The following is a 13,366-nucleotide window of genomic DNA, read 5'->3' on the forward strand; positions in this document are numbered from 1 at the left end:
ATGTTAAAGATAGGAGTATTGATGTGTCATATTCTTAGTACACGTGCTCTCTCGTGGACTCTAAATGAATCAAAAGTATTATCTTTATCTAGGTCTCCATTTCTTGCCATCTCCCTCTTGGGTTGCCAATCATTCTACATGGCATTGTCTAGGTGTGTTGTTTTCATATCTTGCTTTTCTCACTTCATATATTGCCCTACTTATAAATTCTACTTGAGAGGTTTTGAACTTCTTTTCTTTTTCCTCGTATCATATCTCTAATCTCCTATACCACCATTGTAATAACTGCCTCATAGAATTGGAATCATTGATGCTACCTCCATGATCAGTTGCCTTTTGAAAAGCACAACGAGCTTGCCATTGAGATCATTCCATGCCTTGAGTTGACGATATTGCCAAACTTCCTTAATATGCAAAGTATGGGCCATGTGCTTCACGTATATGCTCCACAAGAAGAGAGATTAGAAACACAAACTAATTCGAAATGATTATTATTATTGTAATGGTGATAATATTGACCATGTAGTGTGTTATGTTGTTTGTAGTACATGCCTCCACCATGGACTTATTAAATTTAGCCAATTATCTCTTTAAATGTATTGGCATCACCATTCCTAAATCTCAACTTTTGTAAGAGAGCTGCTAGTCTATTTAGGTGTATCTACACTTCTGCCTTTACAATCCTTATTTGTCCCCCATTGCTCCAATCTGGCACATCATGGTGCAACTTTTTCCATGCTTCATAATTCTCTGGTTGTTTTACAATTATATTTTATCCTCATCTTGAGGTGGAGATATAAACTTCCTAGCCTTGGGTTTGCCAAAGCATGGTTTACAAGGGATATTTCCACTCTTGCCCAATTTTTTCTCATCCTTTTTTATTTCTACTTGGCCCTCATGCAATCCAAATTTAGAGAGGCCTTTTTCTACCTTCTTTCATGTAGCATCGACTTCTGACATAGGCTGCATCTTGTATGCAAAGCATATATATTCATATACTAGCTTCTCAATTATTCTAACCAAACAATGCAATATGCAAAAGTGAACCCTTGTTAGTGATATTTCAAAAAAAGGGCACCAGTTTGGATCCACTAGAACTATCATTCCATTTCTCATGACTTTTTGATCACGTGTTGGAGCACCTTGTTGTCTGGCCTTGGAAAGCCATTCTTTATTTCCAGCTTTCCCTTTCTAAGTTTGCATGCATTATATGCATAGAAATTTTGCATTCACTACATTTTATAAACCAAATATACACTTCAATGTTTTTAAATCACCTGTAAGATTCCATTTAACTTGATAGTCCCCAAACCCCTCGATGTGTAAAATTGCTCCATTATTTTGCTATTGAATAACATTGGGTATATTAGTGAGGTTTAAAAAAACTTTAAGTACTTCATGGTCCTCGTTTGGTACTTCAAATGCTACAAGCCACCATATTTCATTCTCTTTGATTGTACACTGAAGTATAAATGATGGTTTTCATCGATGTTGGGATCCAATGCTCGATTCATAAGTGTTATACTCACACGTTCAAGTTTTTGCGCCTTAATAATCTCACTCTCATCAAGTTTGAGGATAAACTTAAGCTTACCTCTACATTCTTCCATAGACATATTGTAAAACTTGACCATAGCAATATGAACCCTATATATATCCAATACAAATTTGTTGGATGCATTCAATACAAATGCAACTTCTTTGGAACCATACTTCAATATGTGTGTATTTTCTAGATACTTTGGCTCACTAATTAATTCTAAAGCTTTCTCATTTAGTTGTTTTCGAGCCTTCATCACATGAAATGGTTTTGGTAGAGGCATTACTTGCTTAGTTTTGAAGACTTTCCTAAAACCTGTATCCAATTTTTGATAGAGCATATTGTATGACTCATAACCCATACCCACCTTGTCACATAATCCCTGAGCATATGTAGCAATAAACAAGTTGCTCACATCCCTAAGATGTTCACTTGCCACATCATCTACAATGTCCTTGAATTTACAATTTTCCAATGCATTTTTGACAATATCCTTGCTTAGGACGTTGGCAATAATATCATTCTTTGCATGAGGGAACATATCTCTCATTGTGGCAGATTGAGCATCTATTTGTCTATGATATTGTCCACTTCCTTTTGTTAATTGGTGAATTGGTTTAACTAATTAGATGCGCCAACATGCCTCTTTAGTTTTTAAAGTGTGCCTAGTCTCCAAAGTTTTTGTGAGCTTCCTCTTTCTATTTCGATTCTCCTTCTCCAAGTCCATAACTTTAGACTATAACTCCATATTCTGTACATATGTAGCATGGATAGCATCTTAAATGACAGACACAGTGCTTGTTGTAAGCTCTAGTTCTCCCTATCCTTCTCAGCCAATAATCTATCCTTTTTATCAAAGACTGCATATTCCCTTGTAATCTTTTATGCATATTTGTCAAGGATTGATGAACCCCTACTAATCCTTGTGTGACAAGTCTGCATGAGTATCCATACAATCCTTCATTGCCTTCACAAACAAACTTTACAAATGATGTAAGCCCTTCCAATTGTGGTGGCCTTTGAGTGACTGGATCGGGTGGATAAATGCACCCATCAACCCAAAGGTCCACATTTTTTTCCCCTAAATTTCTTTCTTGTTGCATCTTGTATCTTATTGTATCATCCCTTTCCACACTTATTTTGAACATTGGTGCATATTCATCCTCCAATTGAAAGTGAATATCTCTCTTTCTCTTAGTATGTCTGTGCACCTGCATCTTGCAAAGAAAAATATATGTCAATTTTAACTTGGATTAACATTCAAATCATAAAATTACACCCCTTTGATTCACTATATCTGTGTTCTTTTTTACGTAGTTGGATCTTGTCTCTTTCTCTTGATTTTAGTCATAATAGACCCTAATCTACCTATAATCTTAGCACTTAATCTACCTCTAATTAGCATCAAATATTATCTTGTGTTCTATTCAAAATATTCTCTCTCTCTCTCTCTCTCTCACACACACACACAACAAGAATTGATCAAATATATTTAAATGCATTTATACAGAAGCTTGGTTAGTGGAGAACAATAACATCATCTTATCTTCTGCCCCAATTTACTCTCTGTCACTCTATCACTTATTTTATTAGTTTATCTCACAAAGTCCTCTCTCTTTCCCCCCTTTACCCACTCTTTCTCTCTGTCTCTCTCTCTGTTTCTCTCTCTCTCTCTCTCTCTCTCTCTCTCTACCCCCTCTCTCTCTTTATGAATTGATACTTAAGGATTAAAGAACAACTGTGAAGAATAATAACATCATAAAGATTTTAAAAATATATATACCTCCATTATTACTTGATTGCTTTTAGTATAGACTGTTGAAGATAAAGATATCTTGTAGCATTGTATTGAAGAGGGAGATTGCTAGCAGGGTAGAGAGTGTTATAGATAGAGATTATTTGATTTCAACAAATGGTTTCAAAACCACTCCTAAGATTTCTTATAGTAGGATAGAGAGTTTTGTTTCGAATATTGAGTGTTTCTTCAAAAGAATTCATACGTAAGAAACCATATTCTAGAGGGAAGGAGAAGAGCACACAAATTTCGGGACAAAATTAGAGCTTTGAGAGGGAATTAAAAAAATGCCCAAAAATAGGCATATACTTGTCCAAAGAAGATAAAAATTTACAAGGAAAATCTCAAGTCAAAAAGGTGTCTTTGGGTAAAAAATAATCTTAAAATATCATGTGTACATCATTTTATATCATTTTTTAACTTCTGCCCATTTAAGAAGCGAGAACGAGAATGGTTCTAATATATTTTCATGTTGAAAAGTCATGAGGGCATTAAAGAGTCATATATTAATGATTGGTTATATTTTTAGAGAAAATAAAATTCTATTTTTTTAGCTATGAGGATTTTGAGAGAAAGTTACCTTATCCTACAGTTCGGGAATACAATAATAGGTGAAATTTATTGAAAATACAAATACGAGATTTGCTTGATTGTAGAAGATCTCTTATTATAAAAATATTTTGGAACCTCTTTTTAGAGAGAGAGAGGTGAGAGAAATCCCTTAAGGGGAAAAAAAGAGAGTCCATATTTTACCTAATGTTCAAAAGAGTTGGAGGAAGTGGAAGAAGTAGCTGTTGAAGACTCAAGAGAAGACTAGAGTGAAGTGACAATGATGAGCTATGAAGAGTCACTGTAGTGGATCTAGTGACCTTTCATATCAAACACACCTCTTATGAGGGGTATCCACGACCAAAGAAGGGTTATCATGAGGAACTATTGACTATTTTAGTGAGGAGATGATGTACTATTGATAGAGAGAGAAATAGAGCGTTAGAGATAGTGAATTATATGCAAAACAATGTATCTACATATAAGAGATTGTGAGAGAAATTAAGCTATGGAAACTTTGAAGATGAATCATATGTGATATCTTTCTATTCAAAGTGGAGTATTCTTTTTATTTTCAATGTCTATCAATGGATTCTATGAAGAATATGATGGATTTTGTTAAAGTTAAAGCTATGGGAGAATTGTTTCTATGAAGTTGTGGGAATATTTCTTATTAGTGGTGTTGTTTTCTTTGAAGAGATCATATAAAAGATGAAAGAGATCGTTGTTGATGATACAAGATAGATTTTCTTGCAGTAGAAACCTTGTTTCCTTGGTGTTCCTTTTGGGATTCCATGTTTGTTTCTTTTGGGGCTCCACACTAATCCTACTCTTCTTTGATATCAATGCTAGATTTGATTGACTAGCCATGATTTTCCATGTGTTCACATCCATTCTTTCTAAAGACTTCACTATAGCTCTATGGGAACATGTTACAACGGCTTCTCAACAACTGTTGTTTCTAGTCCACACTCAGATCCATATCTAAGTGATCCATTATATTTTTGTACCCATCAATTGTTATTATGTATATATTCAAAAAAAATATTTTTAGAAAAACAAAAAAGCACTTGAAATTCACTATTCTAGGGAAACCCCATAGCCTTTTTCCACATTATACGCTAGGGCACATCAAGGGAAAGACTTTTCAAGCTTGCTTGGATAACCCATCACTTTGAGAAAAACACCACAATAAACTCTTTCCCTAAGTGGGTCCTCAAGTGTGGCACAATGTTCCAGATATATTTAGAACTCAACCTATCTCCTAGTTGCACATCATGTACACAACACTATACTAGACAAGTAGATACACGCAATATGAACAACATAATAATATTATACGTACATGGGATCCGAAAAATACCCATCAACATTGGTGTCCCACAAGTACATTGACTTCATACATCGATAGTAGTCACCATCCGATTCTTCATTGCCACAACATATATAGTTCCACACCACCTACTCATTTCCTTCTTTCAATAGAACCTCCTCACCCCATCACCTCTTACCATCCACTCAGCTCATTCTAGTATGGGTGCCATGGGATTAGCAATTGTCTAGGAGAGGGGGAAATGTTAACCACATGAAAGCAAAGACATAAAGGAATGAAGAGACCTTGAGGACCCACAATTTTTTGTAAGGAAATTAACATGTTTTTAAAGAAACCATTGTATGGGATGTTATAGTGAGGGCAGGTTCCCTCCCGTGTAAGTTGTACTCATCATTAAAAGACACCAAAACATGTGGCATGTGCAACTTATCTGTAATTAGCAAGTTTAAGTAAATACAAGAGAAATGACTGGTCAAAAGGCCCAAAAGAGGAGCTGGATGCCCAAGGGGGATGCAAAAATCCTAATCCTAAAATAATGTATTTAAAGGATGAGTTTGATTAGAATAAGGTGTTTATGTGTTTGCAAACTTCTTGTTCTTGCCTTATTAGTTTTTGCCGTTGTGTGAGAGAAAGAGAGTGAGGGAGAGAGGGAGAAAGTGAGATTGAGAGAAAGGTAGTGAGAATGTGAGGGTGAGGTACCTAGTAGTGAAGCCTTTTTTCTTCTCTCTAGTTCTCTCTCATGCTTATGCCCATACTTATCTCTTGCATTCCAAAGTTGTAGAGGGTTTGGAAACCAAGGGAGTGCATCGTCGATCATGGAGCTTGCAATGTGCATCTTTTATGCTTGAAGAAAGGCCATGCATGCTCACAACAAATGGATCTAGCATTCATGATGTGCCAGATGCTAGGTGAGAGATGGCCATCATGCTTTATGCTTAAAGCTTCTAAATAAATAGGAGTGTGCCCAAAGTCCCATTTTTAAGTTCATGTGGCCCAACAACATAGTGATGAGAAGATATTTGCATAAGCTCCCCTTCTTCTCTATCTCATTCTCTTAGTGAGTTGTGAACACAAGCAAGAATGCATGAGTTGAGAGTGCAAGTGAGGGGCTTGGTATATGAAGCTCTCTTCTTCTCGTCATCTTCTCTAGCCTCATGGTTGGCAACTCCTCTTCTATGTGGATAATACTAGAAGCAAGAGTGAGAGCGAAAGATACACATATAATGGATCTTGGAGCATGACTTATTGATAGGAATGACTAGAACGTGGTGAGTTTTAGTAAGTGCATTCTCTAATTCATATCGATTCTTTAAGATTTATTTCAAAGTATAAGTAGGCTAGGTGGAAGATAGCCACATGCTTTCTAAGTCAAAATCCTTGAATCAATAAGGATGTGTCCAATGATTCCAACATTGAGATTGTAAAGTGCAACAAAGACAAAGCAACTATTTATATATGAGATGATTATCCAAATCTATCTATGTGTGTCAAAAAGAAAAATTGTATTCATACGTGGGCCAAGTTCACAAGTATTTCTTCTACCTCTCTTACTTTGTTTATAAGTATTCTTACTTAAAACAAATACATGCATCTTACATAAGTCAATTATTTTTCTAATTTTCCATAATTAAAAGCACCTATCTTAACATAGTTATTTAAGGTATCAATCAAAATACATCTAAAACCTTTGAGTCAAGAGGAAGACCAATAAAAATAAATGATTGGCTCAATCAAGTATATGAGGTATGAAGAGGATATAAGAGAGAAGTACATGCCACTAGCTATCGTACTCCTCATGATGATGCTTACTTCTTGTGATGGATTTTGTTGTTTACTATCTACTATTTCTTGAAGATAAAGAGAGAGGGGATAGAGTACAAAAGAGAAATGAAATGAGAAGCATGTGCTTGTACATGAAAATTTGTAACTAGAATCATCACCTATATCATGCACCTTAGCTAACATCACTTAACCTCGGCCTCCAATTTTCTTACATCACAAAATTTGTTGCAAATAGCATCTCACTCAAGTATGTGTATATTCTCCATATCACATGCATTCTAGGTCTATTTATTATAAATACTCTCATCTATGATTTTTTTCTTAATAAAATATAACCATTTTCTATTCAATATATAATTAACACTTCAATATGGAACTGTTATGTATGTAAATATGTAAAAATGATATTTCACAAATCTCTTATCTCTAATCTATGTGATTTACAGATATATTGATGAGTAAACCCCCCCTCCCCCCAAAAATAAGCATTACCTAAACAATGTTAATTATGGGATGCTTATGAAGGTTGCATATGCAATGTGTGAGGTGTCCGCCAGGGCTCATTTCAAGATGCACCTTTTTGTAGTCCATCAGTAGGTTTTCGGAACGGCGGTGCCTGGCACTCCCTTGGAGTATCATGGGGTTGGTTACTTAGACCCTACTGAGTCTACATAGCAACGGAATAGTTCTGGTCGAACCCACTAGGATCAACCTAAATTTTCAAGTTCCTAAAATGAGTGGGGTCTCCTAACAGCTAGATATCATCAATAATTTTGAGTTCCCACTTCCTACAGCATTACTCAAACTAAAGCGGACTTGTCACTGCACTTGGTTCAAAGAGAATGGGAGACGAAGGGGAATGCAATACGTTAACCCTTATGCCCATAAAGCAAAATCCCATTCCAGTCCCCTAAAACAATGCAAGTCGGTTCTAGTTGGTCAATTTATTGTCTTCCTATTTGTATCACTAATTTAGAAAAGCTCCCAACTAACCTAGACCACTCTACCGTTGGACAGACCCGTCGAGGGTCATGCCCATTCCCTTTCCTTTGATGATGGTATCATCTTTAGTTTTTTAATTACCTACAGCACATTTATTGAAACATATATAACAAGCTTCCTTAATTAGTCCGTTAAATCACAGATTCCTTCACATAATTTATCTCATAGACACACATACAATTCAAGCAACCCTTGAGTAAAACAAATTCATTTATTATATTAGAAGCTTATTACAATTTCCATCTTTTCGATCCCTGTGGAAGATATACACAATTCCACGAGGGTATTCTGCCCACCAAGATTCCATCCTTGTAACCAGTATTAGGATCTAGGATCCCATCCTAGGTCATGAAGGGGTTTGTGAGATTCTAGGATTAATGTGAAATTTACATCCAAAGTCCCCCCTGGCATCCACATTTCCTACTGCTTGAGACTATCCCTATAAACAGACCATTTCACTACGGAGTCGGTCTAAGCCTCTCGAAGCGATAATCCTAACCCCCTTTACGTAGGGTCTCGTAGTTAGCTTGGGGATAACTTAGTGCAATCTTTCCTTTTTATCCTTTTTGTCAATGTTTTGAATCAGAGATCTAGATTCTAGCAAACATAGAGTTATTTTTACTAATCTCGAGTGCGCATATAGTCCTTTACTCATTTCGTGCAATATCTTGCTATAAATATTTCCATCATGATTCTACTGATTATAATCTTAACTAATCCTCGGGGGGCTCACTATATATATATTCTCTATATAACGTGTGTTCATGGCCTATTTATAAATATCCTAATCTGTGAATTTTTCTTGAATAAAACACAACCCTTTTCTATTCAATCTGTAAAAGTAACCCCTTTATATGACACCCTTCTGTATGTAAAAAATGTATAAAATTTGTGTTTTAAAACCCCCTTATTTTGAACTCAAGTTATATATACATATATTTATGAGTGACCCCCTCGAGGACTAATCTAACTACAAATCATAGGTAGAAGTTAACAGCTTATGCATGAACTAATACACTCTCTAGATGAAAGTTATCATTTTGTGTAAGTGTAAATATAGAAGCTAATATTTTATGTACTTAATTTTTATATGGATGATGTCCATGCAATATAACAAGTAGTTCTTGTATCATTTAATGCAAAAGCTAACATTTTATGAAAAAATTTGGTAAAAAACTTATTATTATTTTTTGGTGATATGAAAATAATAGCCTATTTCTAAGTTGTGAATAACCTGGTTTGGCACAACGACATCGGGAATTTTGTATTTTCTTGCACTTTCATTCGCCATACCCGATGTTCCATTGGTAGTGGGGCAACTTCGGTAACCTCAGGCACTCCTATATCTTTGGTAATAACCATTCTTTGACCGATTGCAGTGGATCTTATGGTCTTTGTGCCTCGTTGCTTTGGAGCCATCGTTTGTGAGTGGTTTGAGAGGTAAAGGAGGAATGAATTCGGGATAGGAGAGCATGATAGAAGATTGCCTAGTTGAACACCGAGAGAGGGGGTTGAGCTAACTCTCTCCCTCTCTAACTCACTTTCTAACTCTCTCTCTCTCTCTCGCAGCCTCTTGAGGTAACTTCCTCTCTCTCTCTCTCTCTCTCTAACTCTCTCTTGCATCCTCTGGGGGTAACTCTCTCTCTCTCTCTCTCTCTCTCCCCCTCTTGTAGCCTCCCAGGTATCCTTTTGCCTCCACAACTAAATAGAGGGCATGCGTTTATATAGGCAGAAAGGGAGTGCATGTTGCCTCTCCCTTCCCCTCTCTTTCTCCTCTCTTTATGCTTTAAAAAACTCCTTCACTCAAAGTGGGAGCTTCTCTCTCTCTTTTATTATTTTATTTTCTCTTTAATTAAATTTTTAAAGGGGGATCGTGAGGCTATCGATGATAATTTTGGTGATAAAGATGATGACGAGGATGATGATAGATAAAAATGATGATGATGGTGATGATGAGGATGACAATGCTGATGATGATGACAACACTAATGACGATGATGATTAGGGGGCGCTCTTTATGGTGGAAAACAATGGCCATCAGTTTGACACCCCTTTTCTTTTCTTAATGTTAATTTTTTTAACGTTAGTTATAATAAGCTACTAACCTTACTAACTATTAACTTACCAGCTAACTAAATAACTTAAATTTGCATGGGAATATTACATGCTCCTCTCGTTAGAGGAATCAAGATGTCCTCATCTTGAGAGAAACCATGGGTATTGTTGATAAATAACATTCTCATCAATCCATGTAGCATCTTCTTCAGGATAATCATTCCACCGAACAAGGTATTCTCTAAGGGGTGCTTCTCAAATTTCTCTCTCTTACATCAATTACTTTGCCAAGTTTTATCTCAAGGAATCCTTGGCTAGATATTATGACTTGTTGATCATCAAGGATATAGTTAAGGTTAGCTACGTATGCTTTTATGAAATACAATGTGCATTTTTAAATTCTCAGGGAGTTTTATCTTGTAAGTGCTTAGTCCTAAGCACTTGAGAACCTTGTAGGGTCCACAATATGTTGGAATTAGCTTCTTAAATTCTCCTAAAGACAAGGAATTCTTCTTTAGATGGACATGGATGAAGACCATGTCTCCTTCTTTGAAGATTCATTCTTGCCTTTCCACATTAGCGTATGCCTTTTGTAGGTCCTTTTTGGCATCTTAAATGGCTTGTCTAATAATCTTGATTTGTTCATCCATCTAACATTTTTATCAGGCCTTCTACCCTTAGAGTAGGATCAGAAAAATTAAGTGGCATACGGCAATCTTGACCATATAGTTCCTGAAATGGAGTCATTTGAATACTTCGATGATAGGAGATTATAAGAAACTTCCACTAAGGATAGATAATGAATCCACCTTCTTGTTTCTTATTGCAATATGCGCACACAATATCCTCAATCACTTGGTTAACTCATTCTGTCCGCCCATCAATTTGTCGATGATAAAGTTAGCTTCCAATGGTTTCAAATAAACTTTTCTAGAAATGTGATGTGAAAAGAGAATCATGATCACTGATGATCCTTTTAGGTGACCCATGTAACCTAAAAATCTGTTTTATAAAAATTCTTGTAATATCTGAAGCTTTGTAATTGGTTTTTGTTGGAATAAGATGAGTGAACTTTGTTAGCATGTCTACTATCAACATCATTGAGTTATATCTTCCTTGCATAGAAGGTAACCCAACTACCAATTCCATACTAATAAACTCCTATTTCATTCGGGGAATCTCAAGTGGTTGGAGTTTTCATGGTAACTTGATAGGTTCAGATTTTACCCTTTGGCAATTTAGACATTCAATGACATACTTAAGTATATCACCCTTAAGTCTTTCGTAGTAATGGCTTTTCCTCATAGCATTAAGAGTTTTTGCATAACCCGGGTGTCCTTAAAAATGAGATTCATGTTCTTCCTAAAGTATTTTTCTCTTTAGAAACTGACATGAAGGAATGCGTAGTCTCATTCTGAAATAAACAAGTGCTTTGTCCTCATCATCAGTTGAGAATTATTGATACTTAGTCTTGAATTTGGGATCTTGTTCCTTATTCTAAACTTCCCAAAACAATTCTTGATAGTCTGGGTCCTTATTTACTTCATCCTTAATCAACTTGATGATAGGATTAGTCGGCATCCTTAGTCAACTTGATGATAGGATTAGTCGGCATTGATACCATTGTAGCCAGAGTTTTTGCCCTAGATGGTTCTTCAATGATAAGAGCATTAAGGAAGGCTTTATGACTAAGGGAATGTGCTACTACATTTTCTTTACCAAGTCTAAACTTAATTTCAAAGTCATACTCTTGTAAAATTTTGATCCAACATCGTTGCCTCATATTAAGATCAAACCAAGTAAAAATCCACTTAATACTTTTATGATCTATGATTAAGGAAAAATTATTTCCAAGCAAGTAATATCTCTATAATTTGAGAGCGTGAATCAGATCTAACAACTCCAAGTCATGAGTAGCATAACTCTTTTCATGGGCTTTCAACTTTCTCAAAGAGTAAGCTACAGGATGACCTTCCTACATTAGTATGCGTCCCAATGCAAGAGAGCTTGAATATGTGACAACTTCAAATTCCTTTCTTAAGTCAAGTAGCCTTAAGATAGGATCAGTTATATATCAAAATATGCATTAGTTGCTCAAAGCTAGATTGCTCAATTGGTATCCAGATAATAGCAACGTGCTTTTTGAGTAGGTTTGTAAGAGGTGCTACAATTTGGGCATAGTTTTCGATGAATATCCTATAACATCATGTTAGACCTAGAAAACTTCTCACTTCCTTGATAGTGGTTGGGGGTGGAAAATCTTGAACATCTTGGACCTTGGAAGGATCTAATAATATACCTTCAGCAGACACTATGAATACCAAGTATTCAATCTTCATTTTGAAGAAGGCATAGTTTTTCTTCTTGGCATACAACTTATGTGTTCTCATAGTCTCTAGGACAATGCAAAGATGGATTCATGATCTTCTTCCTCCTTAGAATAAGTTAGGATGTTGTAACGTGTCCACTTGTATCTTCAGGACATGTCTTAGCAGTCCATCGGAAAGGGTGTCTAGAAAGTTCCGCCCAGCACTCCCATGGAATGTTACGGGGTTTGCGATCTAGGGCTTTCCACGTCTGCTACGTAACGGAAGTATTCCGGCTGTTCCCGCTTAGGATCGACCTGAATTAGAGTTTTCCTGATTGGTCATTTCCTAATAGCAACTAGCATCAAACCCAAGCGAACTACTTTACGTAGAAACGCCGGGTCCGAAGCTGATTCACGCTGCACTTGGTTCAAGGAGAATGGGAAATGAGAGGGATGCAAAGCTCAACCTCTCTGCCATAAGGCATAGTCCCATTCCGTTCCCCTAAAACAGCGTAAATTGGGTTCAAATATAACTCTAGGTCAACGCTTTTGTTGCTCGTGTTCTTTGACAATTTTCTCGCTGTCCATCGTGATTTGAGAAAAGTTCCTGGCCAATCGGGACCACCCATCCATAGGACGGGCCTATGGCCCCATCCTCCGCACTTTCCTCGGGTTGTTTTAGTTATTTAATTACCTAACACATTAGTTGGACATGTAACAACTAGCTTATTTAATTAACCCGTTAGGTACTGGTTCCTTCACGTAATCTTATCACTTGACATAGAAAAACAATATCAGACAAGTTCCTTATTAATAGGTTATCATATTTATCTTTGAAATACAAAGAGTCTAGTCCGTAGGCTTATCCACAATCTGCCGGAAGGCTATCCAGCAATCCTTAGGGATCACTAATCCAAGACTAGTATGCAGGTCTCGAGATCCAATCCTAAGTCACATTATCCTCTTGTGCAGGACCCGAAAGGTGAGGGATTTACAGCCAGA

The sequence above is a fragment of the Lygodium microphyllum genome, chromosome 8 (genome assembly GCF_053477565.2).
Source record: "Lygodium microphyllum isolate KBCC chromosome 8, Lygodium_microphyllum_v1.1.10, whole genome shotgun sequence".
Classification (NCBI taxonomy): domain Eukaryota; kingdom Viridiplantae; phylum Streptophyta; class Polypodiopsida; order Schizaeales; family Lygodiaceae; genus Lygodium; species Lygodium microphyllum.